Below are 20,799 nucleotides of genomic sequence, written 5' to 3' on the forward strand. Positions count from 1 at the left end.
GGATTGAATGATATGGTTAGAAAAGGTAGTTTGCTGGGAAAGTAGCATCTAGATATTTTAAAGCTTGTATGGTGACGCTTGCAGGGGAGAAAGTTACATCATTCATGGTCATTCATCTCCTTCAACCTTTGTGGCCCTTGCTAATTTCTGCAGTAGATAACGTGCGCTGCCTGAGTCTTTGCCTTCTCTTGGTAAATACCTCTATTTTTTCAATTTAGACAAGCTTTTACATTCTCTTCAGCGGGATGTCTCATCACACTGCATTAAGGCCTCAGAAATCCCACCAGCACTGTCTCTGTAGTTGGAGGAAGATCCATAAATAATTCTACTGCAAACATGGGCAGGAGTTTTAGTATGGAAAAACACAAACTCTCCCCTAAGTTGTCATATCACCTGCAAAGTCCACCGAGTTTGGTGGGCTGTACAGCAGAGTGGGCAGTCTAGAGAATACCAGCAGTTCCTTTTCTGTCTCTCATTTTGTTCTTTCCCTAAAACCCTGCCAACATATAGCTCATCGTGACTGTTAGGACACTTTCAAGTCTCTTTGATAGCTCTTCATTAAATCTATTAATGTAACTTCTCAAGTAATTATTTTGATCTGTGTATGTCTAAAATGTCTTTGTGAAGAATAGTCAGCCTTTGCAAGTGGATGAAAGTGCACGATAAGAATCTGATCCTCTGTTGTCTTGCAACCACTTGACTGTTCCTCCTTGCTATTAATAGGGGGGTTTTTAGACAGAATGTAAAGGGGGAGGAAAAGGTGGGAAAAACTCCCTAGACGGTAGTTAATACGGAAAGTTATTAACACTTGCATTAGCACCTAACACTGTCCTGGAGACAGAATACTGATGGGACCTAGTTAAAGACTGAGCAGATTGGGTCCCATGTGCCTGGAGTATGACATAAGTCCTGGTGGCTCTATTAAAAGCCTGCGCGGATGTTGCACTAAATAGTTATCGTGGACTGAAAATTCCAGTGAGCTGAGGTCCTAGATTCATTTTGAGACTCACACCAGTGCCAGCATAGCATTGGTGGTTTGAAAGGCCAGCAGTGGTTTGCAAGAGTCACCAAGTGAAACCTAACTGGCACTAAAAATGTGCTCTGGATTATTACATACACCCACAAGACGCCTGTCAGGCTCTGTGAATGGACAGTGAAGCTCTCCTGTTATAAAACTGCTCTTCCTTTCCATATGTTAAGATGTGAGATACAAACAAAGTGTTTCTGTACAGCAAATTGCAAAAAGGGATGTACAAAAATGCTGTGAAACAAGGAGCAAATTTAAAGTCTAAATTTTTGTTTGTTTGTTTTCTGTTTCACATCTGCTATGTACATTGACATTGTGTACAGAGCAAGGATGAAACCATCGGTTCCCGAATCTCCCTTCTTCCCTGCAAACACACAGAGCTGTGTCTATGTTAGTCTGGCCTAACCTAGGGTGCCAGAAAGGCTGCAGTTCTTAAGTAACTTGCTTAATAATTGATTCTCAGGAGAGATTTAGAAGAAAATATTCTCCTTCTAGTAGTGGAAGCTCCATTCGTAAGTCTGTCTCTACATATAAATGCTGTGGCAGTTACCAGCTTGCCTCTCTGTGTCCCAGATTGCTTGTTCCTGCCTCTGTGTTGCCCTTCTGGTGTGCAGCTACCTTGTGAGGCCAATCCAGAAGCTAACCAATTTCTTCCTGGTCTTTTTTTTTCCATTTGGATCAGTTCCCTGATCCAGAAGTAGTTGTGCCAGTACAACAGGAGGAAAGAAATGTGGAGCACAAGAGAAGAGTGGGACATATAAGCCGGCTTTCACAACACTATTGCCAAAAGCAAGCACACTATCTCAAGCACAACTAGACCCTACAGAGCTGTCTGTTTTGCCCCCAAATCAGGATAAACAAATAGGCAAAGTAAGCATGATGTTTCAAATCTCGTTTCAATGCTCACATCTGAGTATACAGGCATTTTATTAATGGTTAGTGAATATGAGACACATAAGGGATTTATTATCTATGATGATGAAACTCAGTGAGGAAAAGTGCCATTGTAAAAACTGCGATGGCGCACAAGCATGTGCTTAGATGTATCATTCCCAATTGCTCTGAATGCGCATTGCATGCGTGCAGGGGAAAAGGGGATCTGAGGACTGGGATCAGTGATAACATAGCTTATATCTTTATTCTTCACCGTCTTAAGCAGACAGCTAGATAAGACATTGAACAGCAACGCTTTTAAAGCAAAATGGACAAACAATGTAGATTAAAATACAAATCTGAACTGCAGAGAGACCAAATGACTTAATACTAGCTGATCTCTTTGATTTATACTTGAGAATGAAAGCCTTGCCTTGCAAGAGATGTTCAGCATCTTGCGTACAATCTGCTTGATTATTTAGGACTCAATCTCGCATCTCTAATGTCTGTGGAGTTTTTATTCTCATCAGTTTTTACACAAAAGCCTCCACTGAAATCATCAGGAAGTGCTGTTTAAGATACAATGTGCTACTGTGATTCTGAATCTTTTTCTGAGCAATTCAGGAACAAAGACAAATGGGGGACACAAGGATCCAGCTTGGAACAGCACCTGAAAGTAAGAATTAAGAAGTAAGACTGAGCAACTGCTTTCTAGCCAGGCAGGCAGAGGAAAAGCAGGATTCCAGGGTCAGCGCTGCTGGTTGCTGCCATTATTTCAGAGAAGCAATGCAAAAGTAATGCTCGCCTGTACGGCGCAGACGCCAGAGATCCCTACCAGGGTCAGGCTCTGCTGTACACAGATAGTAACCGATGGACCTACTTCTGAAAGATTCCCAGGTAAAAGCAGATTATAGCAAGCAAACAAATCTATTAGATTTAGCGGGAAAAGACAGTGAAAAGGCAGCTGTGCCTATGGGAGAGTAAAAAAACAGGGCTGAGGTGCAGGAGGCAGTCATAGAAAGTAGTGTCATTTCTGCAGCAGTCACCCTTGATTCTGCTTGCATGTATTTTGTTCTGCTTGCTTTGCTTTGTAATGGGGTGTACATTTGCCTTAGTGCTCCCATAGTGTCATGACCACTTTGAAGGTAACTCAAATGAAAGAAGTAAGCCAGGCAAAAGCTCCACTGCTGTACCATTTCCAGTCACTAGTATATATGTTTTTCTCCTTATTCATCTAGGCTTTGAGTCTGTGAACATGCAAGAGAATCATTTGCACATGGAAGCCATCTGGTTTCTCACAAGCATTTAAAGGATCATGTGCATGCTTACACCTGTACTTCTTGTGTTGTAACCAGCAGTTTTGATTTCTCAAAAAGCATGAGAGAGTTGCATTTAGAAGCAGATTAAGTGAAAGAGGACTGTGTGCCTGTGCCTGTACCTGTGTAATGCTTTTCGTATGATAGATAAATAGTCTTGCAGGAGATGTTTGGCCTGCAAGAAGCATCCAAAACTGCTGTGCTTTAAGTTTTCTCCAGATTCTTGTAGGGGCAACAGCTCAGATTTCCACATATAGTTACTAGTACTTACTATTTCAGCCTGGACAAAAAAAAAAATGGTATTTGCTCATAAAATACCAACCAAGTCCTAGTGTGTTTTTGAAACAGCTCTTTCTTTTGTTACTTACCTCCAACTCCAGCAGAAATTAGGGTGCTTCAAGGATCCTTTAGGGTGACCACAGTAACCAGGTCACTTCATCCAGAAGTGAGAATTCACACTAAATCTTTAGTAACTGGACTTACATCTTTATTGTTCTGGATGTGGGCAATTTTAAGTGAAGATAGTGCCTGAAACTGATGCTTTGAAACTGATAGGCTGGGTGGAGAAACTGGCTTATGAGTGTTTATAGAAAACTTGAATGATCAGAAGAAAAGTAGGTAACAGGTCAAGCCCAACATCTGAGACGAAATATCCAACTACTGGCATGAGTGTAAGGAGAGGATTTTCTCCTGCCTCAGAGCCTCTGGGGGATGGGAGAGGTGAGTAAGCCCTCACATTTAGGGATGCTGAAAATAGGACCCACATGGTTATATTCTAGCCCAACTAGATGCCATCTTTGCCAGTCCAGTGACAAGGCTGATATCCTGAGAAATATACTCAGGCTGTACTCAGCACAGTGCACAGTAGCATCAGACTTGCATTAATGAATATCTGGGCTTCCAAAGCACCCAGGAGATCTACGATGGAATATCCACCCAGCTTGGCCTTTTATTGTGACTATCTTTTGCAAGTGCCAATACCATTGACTGTTCTTTTCATTTTAACTCATGTTAACATTATCTGAGGCACTAGGAAAGAACATATGCTCTGTTGTGGCAATAATTAAACCGTATGTTAATACACATATTAATGTGCAAAACAACTTACCTGGAGATCTCTGTGGTGAATTTCTGCTCTATTTGCCGCTGTATAGGTAGCATAGTGCTGTAAGACAATGAAAAACCATACTCCTACAGGAAAAATGCATAGAAAATGTATAGAACAAGATACCACTGGGGAAGTCAGAATATGAAAAGCACTTAGCTACAATAGCTTTATTAAATCATAGCATCTCGGGGGGGGGGGCTGGAAATCACACAAAGGAGGTTTAAAATCTGCCAGTTCCTTATGCAAGTAGTTAAATAACGCAATGTTTTCAGCTGCTAACGTTTCTTTGGGAGACAGCCATCAAATGTGGTATGTCATGTATTGCCCAGATTTTGCCCCCATGTGCATGGGATATTGAATTCAGCGGAGATCTTGCTAAACTGTATTACTTTTTTATAATTGCTTTTTGAAAAGGTAGTGGCACCAGCAAATTGTCTTTCTGTGCCTGAAAAGCTATCAGTCTGTAAGACCAAAACAGTCTCAAAGTAGGAGATTTTAGAAAAATGACCCTCTACCAACCTGCTCTGGGAGATGTAACATGTGCTCCCAGCTGCTGAGTAACCTGGAGCCTAAAGATACACTTCAAAGGAAACAGTTTTGAAGAAAAGCTATGATGGAAAAATTATATTTTCAGTTGTTCGCCCTCAAAAGTGCCTTGTTAAACTACCATAATGGCTGCATATTCCACAGGGTGGAAACAATTACATTTGTTTGCAGTAATTCATTCCTTCTGTCTCTCTTTTTCTTTAAATTAATCCTTCAGTTTTTGGCTGATTATGAGTAAAAGATGCAAGTCCACTTCCCTTGTAAAAACTGAAAATTTACTGTAAATTTATATTCAGTTTCTAAAAGCCCTCTTTCCAGACTAGATAAATAATGTAACAATATTTTAATCTTTAATTTTTTCTAAAAGCTCCTGAGGTCTAAATATTCTTCTGGAACTGCCTGGGAACCTTCTGCAAACTACCACTTTTCAATGAGAGGAGTTGGAAGTGAAGAACTGCAATGGAAAAGGAAAGGCAGAAGGGGTTAAAACTGAACTTAATGTCACAAAATTTTGACTCCAACTTTACAGTAGTGTTCCCAAGGGAAATAATAATGAACCAGGGCAAAGGCATTTACATTTTTTGAAGTTACATGGTTGATTTCCAGGTTTTCAGAGACCTTTTGTTACTTTTACCTTTCCAGGTACCTATTGATGCATAGGGTAATATCTTTTTCTTCTGCCTCTCTGAAGAGTGTGAATGCTCAGAACTGAAAAGAAGGTGGAAGGGAAGTATATGTTCACCAAAAAGATTGAAACAGAGACAAAATGTTTTAATGCAGAGAAGCAGTGTTTTAAAATTACTCTGTTCCAATTTGAGTTTCACTTGTAGAGCGTTAGGGAGGTCTTGATGGTAGTGGTGGTGTCCAAGTGACCTAATGAACATATTTTCATGTATAATTCCAGCTGCAATTTGTTGAAATTTACATTGACCTTTCCCCTCCACTGGTCCAAGAAGAAACTTTGAAAACGGATGTCTTGGTCTTGGCCTTTCTCCTGTTCTCGTGAGCATTTCAGCAACAGTAAAACTTGTAAACCCTGGTAAAAGCAGTGGCTTGGAGGGGATTTTCTGATGCCAGAAGTTGTTCACTTGAAACTAGGTTGTGACTGCAAGCTTATTTGAAAGGAAATGCTAAATGGCCCTACTTTTATATAGCCTAAGACCAGTTTCTACTGTTGTCCCTACAGGGTTTCCTACCAGCCAGACCCAGGCCTTCAAGGGCACTTGGCCAGTGAGAAATTATCCTGGGTGCTAGGACTGAGGTGCCCTTTAGACACCTTTAGTGGCCTTTAGGTGAGATCGAGTTCCCTCTTTAGTGTTAGCCTTGCTGCTTATTATCCTGGTTGCCCCTCTCTGGGTTTTAATTGTCACATCGAGCATTTTGTAAGCAAGTAAATGGAGCTCACTTTTTTGGTGATGTTGCTGGTGTGAACCACGAGCAAGGAAAGCAAAAGGGGCTAGTTAAATAAGGAGGGAGCGTGCTTGCACTCCTGCTTCAGGCTGGTGAGACAAAACTGTTGGTTTCACATCTCAGGTCAAGGAGTCACGTCGAGTTAAAACTGTGCTCTGTTCTTTTTCATAAAGTTTCATTTTGGGCAGAAAGGGAGACCGGAAGGAGATGGGATCAGAGAGAGACTCACATCAAATTAATTTAAAATCTTTAACTCAAAATGCTTGTTAGTTTGGTTTCAGTTTTTGTAAAGGCTGATTTTTTTTTTTTCTTCTTTACATAAGCCATTTTTATAAATGTATTTTCAGATAAGATTTGAATGTAGCAGGCCTGGCCTGGCAGATCAAAGATTTATTTTTTAATGGGAAAAAACCAAAAATGTTGAGCTATTGCAGCATTGTCAAAGAAATGTTCCAATTAAAAGGAGATTGGCATCAACCGATTTAAAATTTCTTAAATGAACGTAACAAGGGATAAACTGTTGACCTTTTTCTTTATGAATGCTTTTCTCGATTGTTATTCTGTACTCATGTGTTTCTCAGTGAATGTGCATTAATATATACAGCCTAGCTTGTTAGAATTTTATCTGGTGCACTAGGCCTGCTGCAAGGAACAGTAACATTTTGGACATTTCTGTTCCAAATATACAGTAGTTCTGTATACCTCCTAGTCATATTTTAATCCTCATTTCATATGTTTGTGATGAGTTTTAAATGTGCTTATTTTTCTTTCCTATAGAATGCTTTTGGTTACATCAAAAATATTGCTAAATCCTTTAAGCAAACTGTGAAAGCAACCTTAAAGGAGATCCAAAGGACATTTAAGCTTTACTTTTCCAAAAAGAAAAGGTTTTGATAGAGTTTCTGTTTGGGGAGGGGGGGTGTCTGATTTCTAAACTAATGAAAAGAGCCTCGTTTCTCATAAAACAACTACGCATAGACAGATTAAATCAGTTTTTTTCCTAAGTTTGCAGGAAGTCCCGGGAAATGTTCCTGCTGGAAACTATGAGCTGCTTCTGGCTGCATAGATCTATTTTACTCTTCCTGCTAGTACTCAGTCACAGTTATACAAGATTTATAGACTGTACCAGCACTGACAATGTCATATCCCACCTGCCAATCCATAAATGTCAGCAGCAGTTTGAGTCAGAATGCCAACCCACAGCCTGGCACAAGGTACGTTCTGTTTACAACTGCCTAATGGCACACAAGGACCTTCCTGGTACATAGACCATCCAAACAGTGGGAAGCTCTCGTTTTAGGAAGTCTTAAGTACAAAAGTTCACATTTTGATAGGGAGATTTCTGTTTCTGGCCATGGTCAGATTCACTTCTCGATCAGAGAACCGGCCACAACCGTAGGTAGAAAATGTTCCTGAAGTGAAACCATTGAGTAGGCTGCAGGGAAGATCAGAGCTGGAATAATTCCTGTTCAAAAGCGGCTAATTACACTGGAATGTAAAACATGTTGCAAGGTTTGATAGGCTTGTGAGGTTTAAGAGAAAGGAGCGTTAGCAGCTGAACTCATCCATCGTCGTAGGATGTAAAGAAAAATCTAAATCTCTGTGGGTTGGTGTTGCATGAAGGGTTCTTTTGAAAACCAGGTATTATAGCTTTTAACTGACATCCGGCTGTGGTTCTGCACTGGCAAAGAGATGAACTAAGTAGCTGGGGAGCTTGTACAGTGAATGATGCTAATTGCTAGCAAATCTGTAAGGGATTATATCGTGCAGCCACTACAATAGTGGAGAGTAGACTCAACTACCCAGGACATCCCTTCCAGTGCAAGTCTCCTAAGGCTCCCTCTTTAAGTAAAGAGAAATACTCCATGTGTTAAAGAAATTGTTCTACTGCAGCTATTTTGAAGCATGGTTTCTGCACTATCCACCCTTTCTTGCTATTGTTTTAAAACAACATCATCACTTGAACTCCAGAGAAGATGAAAAATCTGAAAACAGTGAAGCATTTCAGGTTACTTATTTTAAAGGAGACATTTATGGTAGCTCCAGTAGTTGGTAGTGACTCATCTTAAGTGTTTGCCAGTGCTCAGTGAAGGTCAGGGCTGTCCTTTCTGTGTGTGTATGAGAGAGGATCAGACACAAGTACCTACCAAGACTGCATCTGAACACAGGGCACTAGAAATGAAGTGTACACTGTTTTCAATTAGGGTAAAATTTCCTTATGTAAAGATTCTGCAAAACTGGATATTAGAGAAAGCTTCCCCGCAGAATTTTTAAATTATCCTAGAGGCCTCAAAAAAGAAGTGTATGAATGCTGTAAGTCCATAAGAAGGAGATTCAAATTAGTAGAATATGTTACTTTGAAAGCATCTAGAATTTATTTTAAAAAACTACTGCAATTCTAATGAAATTAAGGGGTGACACTTCAGCTTGTCACGTTATTTTTCTTCATTGCTAATGCACATATAAATGGCTGAAATTGTTTCTTCTGTATGGAAAACTGGATCTTCTTATTTTAATTGATCATTCTATTAATTCTTAAATGTTTCATGTAGACAGAAAAAATGCCTGGCTAATCAACTGAACCATCCTCTCCATGTATTCAGAAAAATGTCTATTTACCTATGTGCCCACCTAAGCATAGCAGAAATAGTATAGCTATAGGGTATGGCTGTAGTCATCTGTTCAGGTTCTTTGTTGCAATACATGCATCAGACCTGTCTGCAGACTATTGTACTGTTGCTGATGCCACACCATCAAGAATGACTACATCTTCCAGTACCTGGTGGAGACTGCGAGACTGAAAAGCACGTGCTTTGCTTTTAAATGGGATTTCTTACATGGTCACTGAGACACTCTACAGTTGAGGCTCCATGATTCTGGGTTTTTTTGTGGTGTGTGTGTTACAAGAGATTTTTCTACAGCTGAATTGCACTTAAATCAATCTTTATCTTTAGAACTACAGTAAGTAGATAAGATACGGCCTATGACAAAATATATAATTAAGCTGTCCAATTCAAATCAGGTTAGACAGCCCTGTAAAGTTCAAGAACATATTTTCTCTGGGTTGTTGTGCTGTTTCTGTCACGTATTCTCTGTTTTTAAGGACTTGTGACAATTGAGCTTTAACCTAAGCAGTGTACTTTGGTCACATGTCTCCAAGTTTTTCAGGGGCATGTACCTGACAGTCCTGTAGGAGCGTGAGCATGTGACAGGAGACTAGAAATGGTCAAATCCTGCAAGTCCACATGTGGCTGGTGGGAGGCAAGACACTGATTTCGCTGCAAGGTGTCGGAACGGGGAAAAAAAAAAAAAGCGTGACACACAATGTTACGGCCTCTGCACATGTCTGTTGTTTGCGGGCAGCCCTTGGGTAGCACAGAGGATGCTGAAGCTGTGTGGATGGATGACCGCTGAATGCCATACTAATCTGCCCAGACTTGGCAGGCATGGTGGTCCCACAGCTGTGCCCTGCTTCAGGCGTTGAAGCTGTTGCTGCGACAGAGCCAGGCCCGTTCTCAGGCATGTTGTTTCCTTATACTGAACAAAAAGGAAGACTGTTTTCCCCTTAAGGTAAAAGTTAGGCTGTTAAAAGTTGTGTTTTTCTAGTGACAACAGTAGAAATGACATATCCGATACACAGGTTCCTCTACCACCACTGTGGGATTTCTCTCTTTTGGCTTCATTACTGTGTGCATTTTTTTCATACCTAATGAGAAGACATGCCTGGGTGAAATTTTTATTATGGACATTTCTAGTGGAATTAAATTTCAGCCAAGCATCACAATCACCAACGTGCACAGTGAGGAAGGGGTTCCTAGTGACATGCACAAAATTCAAAAGCCCAGGAAGTGCTGGGCTAATGGCTTGCCCCTTTATCCTGGAAATGTCCTGGAGATCTCAGGTGGAGCCCGGTGTTAGCAGCATCGGAAAGGAAGGCAGGACCGTGTGTGAGAGAGGGGGAGAGAAGATGCACGTGCACTTTATTCAAGTAATTCCACCGCTGTTGAGGTTTTCAGCCACCTCCTTGTGTGTTTTCTCATTAAATCCTCTAACATATACACAGGCATTTTTGTGACATCTTTGCACAAGGATGTTCATTGTAACTGCTCTTGAAGGTTCAGTATATGATTCCTCAGGACTGTGCTTTGCTAGTGACCTAGGTTTTTTGAGAGCTTATGCAGTAAAAGGTATTTAAAGAGACAGGTTTGAAAATCATGCACATGCTGCCATGACAGGCAAACTCAGCTAGGCTGAGATGAGCGTTTGCAACCTGCTCATTCAAAAATTAACAGGAGTTGTCTTTAAAGCAAGCTGTTGTTTCCTGTTACAGCTGTGTGCGTACTTGTAATTGAGGAAGCAGTTCGTAGTGATTAGGCAGAAATGGTTTTTTTTTCTACTTGTCACAGCAGCCTACGTTCCACGTCAAGTTCTCAGAATTAATTGCCCCGTGCAATTTTCGCTGGCTAGTAGCTACCTTGTACGTGAGCTGAAGTAGGAGTGAGAAACTTCTAAGATCCTTGAAGAAAACCTGCAGTAATCTGAGGTCTCCCGCAGCAGCCTAGCGAGGCCTTGCTCTGCAGGTGCACTTTCATGTCCTAGTCTCATCGTGTGCCCTTGGTGGGTTGCACTTCCAAGCACCAAATGCCCCTTCTTGCGTTCCCCTGAGCGCCAGAGGTGGTATTCCCACTTCCCAGGAGGGCCGCCCGCGGTCCTGGCTGCCTTTGCAGGATCCGGCAGTGCTGAAGGTGTTAGGCAGAGATCAGAGCGATGGGTTGCAATTTCTCCCAGGACCTGCTGTGTGCCGGCAGACCCTGCTGAGCCTCAGCCACCACCGCTGGGATGGGCTCTTCGGTTGCCGCGGCGGGAAGGAGGGTGCCTGTGGGTTGAGCATCCCTTTTCTCATTCCTCCCGGCCAGGAGCAGGGTGTGAAGCAGCAGGGCAAAGCAGAGCTGCTGTACAGGTGGGCTCAGCAGGGGTCTGCAGTCCTGAGGAGGAGTGATCTCGGGTGGCTTTGGGCAGCTGCTTCTGCCACGGAGTTCCCCCAGGAGAAGGACACAGCTCTGCAGCATCATCAGACCAGAGAAAAAGGGTTTGGAAACCACTAGCTTACATTGAGTCTTCTGGTTTAATATTGTATCGTGCTTGGGCGTATTGCGATACTTCTCTGGTGCGACTGCTCTGAGGGATTTGTGTGGCCGGTACATCTCTAAGTCACCCCGTGAAAGGAAGTTTCTTCGTTATGTTCCTTAAGAACAGAACAGAAGTTTCTCTTGCCATTACACTCTCACTCATTCAATCCAGCACATTATGTATCTGAGTCACGCTGTAATTTCCTTCTCCTTTCAGGCTTGCAGGAAGCAGAGCACACTGCTGACACGGGTTTTTAAAATATAAATAAGCAAGTTCAGTCACAATAGCAGTCACCAGTATAGCCCATGGAAACTGAGATGCACATGATTAAATTGTGTGATTATACTTCTTGGATGTAAAAGCCTCTTTCTTATGACTGCCTGCCAATAGGCCGCATAGCATATAACACATGCTAGTACATACAGTATTTAACTCTCCTTTTGTCACATACCTGCTATCCCTTCAGACTTTAAATGGGTGGCAGTGTGATTAAAGATGTTTGCTCACTACTCAAAGGGTGTATGTCTCTCCACACTTCTCACTTTGGCTACTGGAAGAATGCTTGCAGTATCCCTTACACACCATTAACATGACAAAGCATGATTATTTTTAACTTTATCACTTAATGCTATTTGTTTTGCATTAACACCAAGGAGTCCCGGCTGTTTAGCAGCTGCTAGGAAAACCGAGTAAAAAAGTAGTCCCCATGCCACACCTGACGTTTTAAACATGTAACATCATGGTACCACAGGGACAGCTTGCAGATGTTGAATGCAAGGGGGGGGTCCCTTCCCGTCTTTCTGTATGCTTCTTTCCTGAAGTTGGCTGCAGTACTCGCCTTGTGACTGAGCCAGCCTGTTCAGCTGCTAGCCTAGCAAAAAATGTTTCCAAGGTAGTTTGCAGACATTTTTTAAAATTAAGTCAACTCCCTGGCCAATCAAAGGAATAGCAGAGCTGACTCAGGATAGGTGCAGGAGGGTGAGCTAGGGCAGGGGAGCGGGACTTCCACTTCTTGGCTCTGTCATGCTGCTGGTACACGGAACTATACTTCAGCTAAGTCAGAAACTTGGTCTGCATACAGAGAAATTAAATGGAAGAATAATAGAAATGATCAGAGAATAATATCTGCAGATGAAGTGTTTGTAGCAGTGCTTGGGACTGCACGATAGTAGTGATTTTGGTTCAGTCTGGGCCTAAGATTAGGACTTTATTGTGAGTGAATTTGGTAAAGAGTTGAATTAGGCTTTTTGTTTAACATGAAATGGAAAAAATTTAATGTTTCTTAGGATTCTTAGAGTGGTGTAGGAAATGGCAAACAAAGTAGCTAAATTCTTTCAGAATTAAAGGTCTTTGACTATTTAATATATTACCAAAGATAGCTCATGTACTTGAGAATCAAAACTGTCACGTAGTTACAGCCCGGTGCTTCAGTATTTTTTAATCTTTTCCCTTTTTATAGGAGATCTCATTTTCTGATTTTCAATCAAATACATGAATAATTTTGCATGTTCTAAATAATAATCACTTCTAACAGGCTGTACTTTGAATCAAATGCATTCAGATCTTTTTTTCTGAAACTTACTGTGGACATCAGAAGAACGTGCTGTCCTGACCAGAGGTGCATCTGGTGCAGTATTTGGGCACTGAGGATGGCCAGTGGTGAACAGTAAGGAGGAGCGGCAACCCAGTGGTGCTCTACCCTTCCAGACAGCCGGAAAGCTTGGAGGGGGAAAAGAAAAGCAGCTTTGCAAAGGTTTAAGAGGCTGGATGCCCTGTTGTGAAGGAAGTAGGGTGGTTCTTGTCTTGCAATCAAAGAAGGGGAGAGTGTGGGACTGAAGAATGGGGTCAGGGAAAGATGGAAGAAAATACTTTGTAGTGACTAAGAGCAGATGTGCAGATAAACTGTGAAGGACCTTGAATGTGGGGATTAGCTGATACGAGAGCATAGTGGTCGGTTCAGGAGACCTTAGTGTGATGACTCCATTGACTGTTCAGGTAATCTTTCTGATCGTATTTTAACTGAGTTTCCAACAGGTGAGAGGAAAGACTAGTCATGGGAAGAGAAAATAACAATGCAGTATCTAGGCCACAGAAGGAGTTTCCCTGCTTGTCCCAGGGCAGGAACGGGATGAGCGTGACCCGTAAGAGTAAGGAGAAAGAGGAAAGTATACTGAAAGCAAAAATACTAGGTTTTCTTGTGTCATACTTGGCAGAGGCATGTTCCTTCTATCACAGAGAGGGTTGGCACCTCCCCGCTAACACAGCTGAGCAAGAGTTGCCAAAACGTCACCCAGCCTCTCACAGAGAGAAGACAGATCTCCAAAGTGTTGACTCCTAAAATAATGTTAATACATGCTGTGAATTTCAAAGGCCTTGTGTTCTGATTCATGGACAAAAATCCCAAGGAGCTAGTATATGCTCATTAAAGGTAGATACAGAGATATATATAAAAAAAAATTTAAAAAAACACTTTGCTTTTCCAGCCAATCAGGTCCAACTGTCTCCACGCAGTAACATCTGGTATGTGTTCTTCCCCTTTTGCTCAGCTTCCTGAAAATGTGTTTGCTGTCCACGCCGTGTGTTTTATATCATACGTCCTTATTTGGACAGATTTTTTTTTCCCCCCTTTTTTTTGGAGAGAGCATTTGGGTGCTGATACTTTCTACACTGTCTATGAAAATGAGTTTATTGGTCTTGCCAAAATACAGAATGTCTTCTCAGGTAACTGGTGTTAAAGTTTATTGCTTAAGTACAACATGTTCCAAATTTAGGCTTCAGAAAATAGGTTGTATTACTAATAATTTCCCCTTTGCTTTTTGATGCTTGTCTTGAGATACTGGGATATGAGTTCCAGAAGTGCTGAGTACTTACAGCTGTAGCTGAAGTTAGCAGAAGATATGCTTGGGGCATGCAATGGGCAGGTTAATGCTGTAACTGAAAAATCAGGTTTACTATTTCTTAACTGGGCACCCAGAATCAGTGAATGCCTTGAAGAGTTGTGACTCTCCATCTCAATAGTTAGTGTCTAGAATGATGATGATGATGATGATGTCACCCCTTCATACTGCAGGATGTTTGAAGACAGGGAACTACATCTTTGGCTGTTTTCCATTAAGAGATGCTGTATGTTCTCCCAAAACATATATCCTAGAGAAAGATTAAGAGAAGAAAGTTTGTTGCCTTTTCACTCAATGAGAAGAAAAAAACACGTTTGCTTTGGGAGGGACTCTAGTGGTTTATGTCATACCCAGGCCCATCTATCAAGTCTCTCAACAACTTGGAGTTTAGTCCAGTTAAAGACATTTTTTAAATGTTGTATTGAATGAATCTTGCCAGGTCATGGCATTTGGTTCTTCCCGGTGTGCTGATGTTTGGGTATTCTTTGCAATGTGTTTCAGACATCTTCTGCTTTTTCCTCTGGATGAAGCCCTATTGCCGTTAGTACATTCACAGACCTCTGGCTTGTTATTTATGGAGAAGACTCTAACCTTTTCTTCCAAAAGCAGTTACCATGCTCAAGTACTTTTTCCCCTTGCTGCTCAGATCTCTCTCTGATGCTAGGGAACAGCAATAAAATACTTCCCCAGAACTTTGTTCTCAGTTGTAGCCAGCCAGACTTCTTCATCCATTTTATTAGCCTCTGTGTACAAAAGGACCGCATTAGTAACAGGTTTTTTACAATCCTTTCTCTTCAGACATATTCCCACTGCTTCTTTTGCATTAGAGATTTTATAGGCATTTTTTTTCCATGTGTTTTGTTTCAGTTGTGTTGTTAGTGTAGTTATGGCCTGTTCTAAAGCGTTACAATTATCAAGATGACATGGAAGGAATTTGAGACTTGCTTATAAAATGATCCAGTAAGAAGTATTGGATGATTAATTTGTGAATAATTTTAAGAATCAGTACTGTTTTTAAAGAAGAGGGTCTTAGCGATAAAATAAATTTGATTGGTACTGTTGTGGAAGGAGTTGCCATTTGAGGTACTAACTTCATAGGACCACGCTCCTCCTCTTAGACTATAAGCAGCAAAGCGATGCTGAGGCAAGGCTGCAACAGGAGGGAACAATAAACTCGGTAATGGTAAAGGGCATTCTTGGGCAGACAAAGAAAAATAGAGGGCTCTAGAAATGTCTCTATCTCCCTGTCATAAATCAAATGTGATGAATAGTGTTCTGGTTGTTCTGATACTGGAAACAAAATCTGAGTAACACTGCTTGCATTGGCAGTTTGCTGTGGCTTCATGCTGAACAGAATCCGTTTGATAAAGGTCCCATATCAATGCCTCTAATGACCCTGGATATATTTTCTTCTCAGGTCCTCAGAGCTCCAGGAGATGGCCACATTTCTGCTTTCTTCCGGAGCAAAATGCTTCTAGACACATCTGACTGGGGGCAATGTTTGTTTAGTAGAAGTGAGCCCCAGACTGGAATAAGGTTCATGTTAACACATAAATTTTAGATATTTTTCTAGATCTGAGAGCATACCTGTCACCAGGGATTTAATGTTTTGGCTTTGTTCTATCTTCAGAAAATGAAGAGTTCTGCAATAAGGTATATTTCACAGTAGTGAGAATGTGAAATGAATAGCAAAATCAAGTCCAAGTTTTGCTGTGTATTTATTGTCAAAACGAGGTTTTAGACAGAGTCCCATTGTCTGCTGTACAATTTCTGCCAGCTAAGGATGGGATAATAACTGATAAATTTTTCAGAGCATTTCATTAGATGAAGAAATCAATAATTATTAATTTCTCCTCAAAGCCAGGCATCTACCATCAAGAACAGAAGTTCTGCGCGAAACAAGACTTGTTTCTTGTGCTAAATGCTTGACTTTATAGCTGGGCAAATAGGTTACACCTAAGTCAGTAGCACGGTAGCAGCTTTTTCTTACCCTCCGATTCCTGTGACTGCTGTAAGATGAAAAAAACCATTAGCAGCTGCAGAGCTCTGTGCAATGGTTTAATTGTGTGTGGAGCAGGACTGAGTATGCTGAATTAGTTCACAGAGAGCTGATAATAAATGAGGGGAGGGAGACCGACTCCCAGCTGAATAGTTTATTGCTGTGGCCCATGTTTTTAAACCGCAAGAATAGGAGATTGCTGGCTTTAGTTACACTTTCAGTAGATGAATTACACACTTGCTGGCAGCTCTCATTTGACATGTAATAATCGATACTTCTCTACTTACTCACAAATGAGTGTAATAGCAGAGAGCTACCTGAAGGTCCAGAGGAGGAAAAAAGTCTGTCATCTTAGACAAACCTTGTATGCATTCAATGCTGAGAAGCCTTTGCTGTATAACATTTTAAAGTATTCTTATTCTTCTGCTGATTCCCTGGATGCAAAATGCTTGTGGACCTTTTAGCCCAATCATGGGGTTCTGCAGCTTTTCCAGCTCCGTGAGCTGGGGGAAATCTCAGCCTCTGGGGCAAGCAGGAGCAATTTTTGGCACTGCCCGTGTCCTAAGGACATCAGAGCACAATGTCGGATGTGGCCTCCTTGGGAGGAGCACAGTGGTGAGCAGGAGTGAGGTCTCCATGAGTGCAAAACCCACCACAGTTATATCAGCTTGTTCCTCATCCTTGAGCAGGTCATTGCAAGTGTATCTTCGTTTGTGCCCATGCCTGTATGCTTACCTACATATGGCAGATGAATGGTTTTGTAAATGCACTTTACACTCACTGTTGAATGCTTAGGTCCCTCCCAAGACTCTTGCAAACAGTATCAAATTCTTAGAAACCCGTCGTCTGACCTTTTTCTTTTGGAATATTTATTAGTGTACAACAGCTACAGACTTACTCAAAGTGTTAGGGGTAGCAGCAGCAGTAGATAACTATTACTAGTGTGCAGTCGTACTGTTTTTAAAGCACCAGAGTAATTTGCTGGTTTCATCCTTGTTTGATTGCAATTAATATAAACATCACTTAATGAACTTTGCAACAAGTAGGGGCTGTACCACTATTATGTAGGGCAGTTCCATATCGACGTGGTGATATTCTTCCTGCATTAGAATATTTAAATTTAAAGTTATACTGGCTAGAGAAGGGGTTTCTTTTATTGCACCTCTCAAATGAGTGTGTGTCAGGGAATATAAGTGAGTGGAAAAAGTCTGTCTGGAAGTAGGCAGCATGCTGTGGTGTATTGCGTTTCGCTGACATGAGAGGAATGTGGCAGTGAGGTCTACAGTTGCCTGCTGTAGGCACTAGCGCTCAGGCTGAAAAGCAGCTTGGGATGTGCCTTTTGCTTCATTAAGCAAAAGGCTTTATGCCTGTGGCATGAAGTGCTATAAAACACGGTGGAAGTATTACAGTGTATGTTGTTAGACAGCATTGCCAGTCTCAAACATCTAAAATCACAAGTCAGATATTCCAACATAAAATCTGTCTAGAATTTAGGGATATGGTTTTTTAAACTCTTTATTTCCTTTTCACTTCTTAAGATTTATTTAAGTGAAAGCTGAGATCTTCACTGAAAGTTGAGATCCTCACCTGATTTCAGGGCTTTAAGAAAAACACCAAATTTCAAAAAAACTTGCAAAAAGGTCATAAAAGTTCTTAACAGTGAGTCAGGCCTCTCCTGTAGAAGCTGTGTAATTGTATAAGCTTTGTCATTGTAAATAGGATCTAAAAATCAGGGATGCAAAATGCAGGCTAAGCTCCTGGCACTTACAGTTTAGTTGAGGTTTGCTTACCTTTAACAAATGTCACTAACTGTGCTGGCTCACGTTATTGAGCAGCCGGCCAAAAAAAAAAAAAAAACCAAACAACCCACACCACAGTCTAGAAAGCCTGTGTTGTGTGGGGGAGCCACGGTGAGGCAGTTTGTAGACCTTGCAGCCAGAGTTACCTAGGGCTGATCCGTATCTGGTGTAACTTCTGCAGCCTCCTAGAGTTTCATCCTGTGTGCGTCGGGGTCAGTAGTACGACTCCTGTTCACAAGAGCAAGCATGGAATGCTGAGGGATGCATTAATTTCCTTGTGTTGTCTGCGTCTTCCGAAGAAATGTCACTGCTGGCCCCTTCCCTCAAAGGGAAAGTGTAAGGGATGATGACGTCTGAGTTTTTCTCCCCACTCTGCTGAAGCGGCAGGCTCTAGCTTTAGGATTTTGAACCCCGCTGCACTGTTAGCAAGCAAGGAAGGTGGAGCATTCATGTTTCTAGGCTTTTTCGCAGCACTGGAAAAGCAATGCCATAGGCACGGGCATTTTTAGGATCCTTTGTTCATTGTTCCTACTGACCTGCATTTCAGTCCTGAAGAAGACAAACTACAAAGCCCACACTTTGGAGAGACTAAGATCCAAGAATTTAAATAATTGTGTACAATTTTTAATGTAAAACTCCAGCTTGCTGGTTTGGAAAACGGGTGCTCCTGTACCTAGGTTAGACTGTTGGTAGGTGAGCTGTAAATCTGCTTCTGTTCAATCTGCCCGTCTTGACCTCAGGTGAGATTTTTTTCTGCTGTGCAACCCTAGAAGAAACGACACTCTGACATTTGTGTTGGCAGCTCAGCCTGCCTCTTCAGCACGCGTGTGTCTGTCACCATTCAGCCAGTCCTCCTTTCCTACACAGCTAGTTCAGATGAAAATCACCTTTCTCTCAAGAGTGCTCCAAGCGGCTGTTTAACATGGCTAAGCCTCAGGAACTCTGTCATGCAAATATAAACCTGCTTTTAGGTCAACATTTAAAGCATTATTTTCATTGGTTTTAAGAATCCTATTAGTTAGAGAGGCATGATAAATAATCCAGTCGTTTGGAACCACATCGTTCTGGCTCAGGGAGCTGTTACCACTACAGATGATGCTTTAGGTCTTGGAGGTGTATGTGATACGCTTTTGTACTCTGGGATCTAGCAGAACACCTAATGGTTCAATGTAATTGAAGCCCACTGAAGTCTGCAGGAGATATCATTCAGTTTGTAAGTACTTCTTCCACCTTCAGTGGAAACATTTATAGTCAGAAGCAATGCCTTGAAATGTTTTACTACTGTCATATTGATAGGAAAAAAAAAGATATAAAGAGGTTGTATGCATTAATTATTTATCTTGCAACCATGAAAGTATAAAAATAATCCAGGGTGAAAACTGGGAGGTGTCGTAAAGGGAAGCACTGGCTCTTGCAGTTTGAATAATGCAGACCCCACTCAAGCTTTCTCTGCAGAACATGAGGTCTAATCCTAGCACAAGTAAATACATGTTTTTTCTCTACAACAGATTTAAAAATCATGCAGCTCTTGAGAGGAGACTAATTGTGCTCACTTAGCTTCAAGTGAATAATTAAACTGTGAGGAGTTATTATTTTCCTGGCTCCTATGTAATGTTTCTCACTTATTAATTCTTAGATATTCAACTTTTAGACCTTTTAGCATCAATCAAGTTCTGCTTCTATTGTCTGAAAAATAAAATATGTAAAGGAAAAACTGCCATGATTTAAATACATTGTATTGTTACAGTATAAATATCATCATTGTAATTAAACCACTTGAAAATATGAACCATCAACTTTTTCTCTCAGGGAGTCGTCCACCTATGGGATTTTTGTGCCTTTGAAAATCTCCCCAGAGATCCAGTGTGCTTTGCTTCTCCTGATTGTTCTTGAAATAAAATTAGCTTTTAGTCCTTTAAAATCTGATGGCTTTATCTGCTACTAAATACACACGTAGTAAGCGCTGTGGGATCAAAACAAAAACAAGTTATTCCTCCTACACTTGCAGTTTTGATGGGATTTGCAGTTTGGCAAAAGTCAATAATCTGACTCTTACTGTATTTGGGATCATGGTGGATTAAGGTAGATCCCTTTGGCCTGGATCAAGAACCTGCAAGGTATCTGCAAATCAGAGGAAAGGGTGAATAGAAAAGAGACTGGAAAAGGATGAGAGAAGGCACCTGAGAAGGCAGGTAGCCTGGTCCTGAGTCCTGGGGCAGAACTAACGACACCCGTTTCGCTCCTTCCAGGCATCAGCCTGGCGCCCTCTCAAAAGTCTCTGCTAACAGAGATTCTGTCACCTAATGAGGGTTTGGGCAGATTTTTTTCCTGTTAGAAATGTTTTCCTGATGGCCAACTTGCCCCACCAGGTGCCTGTGACTTTGTCCATAATTTGCTGCCTTTGTGGGGAGAGAAGGATGATGCCACGTTGAGGAAGTGAAAGGGGATGGGGAGGGAAGCGCTCAGGTCGTGGGAGGAAGGTCATGGACATGAAGGGCATGGATGGAGAGCCCTGGGAGGATTAGGAGCAGAAGAAAGTGTTACCCATCCAGGCTCCTTGTCATCGTGTTTCTCGCTACTGATGGCTTGAACTTTCTGATATTTTTGAAATGCTTTAGACGGATATTGAATAAGAGCAAAGTTTGGAATCTAAGCACAACTTCAGTGGTGGGGAAACCACTGGGTCCCATCTGC

At 41.5% G+C, this 20,799-nt stretch overlaps 1 protein-coding gene across 1 annotated transcript in view; it reads left to right on the plus strand.

The window, feature by feature from the left end:
* The window catches only part of RNF150 (ring finger protein 150), a 127,345-nt gene that overhangs the window by 98,449 nt on the left and 8,097 nt on the right, over positions 1–20,799 (plus strand). The gene's annotated exons all lie outside the window — the stretch shown is intronic.

Source organism: Aquila chrysaetos, chromosome 1 (assembly GCF_900496995.4).
Source record: "Aquila chrysaetos chrysaetos chromosome 1, bAquChr1.4, whole genome shotgun sequence".
Lineage (NCBI taxonomy): Eukaryota > Metazoa > Chordata > Aves > Accipitriformes > Accipitridae > Aquila > Aquila chrysaetos.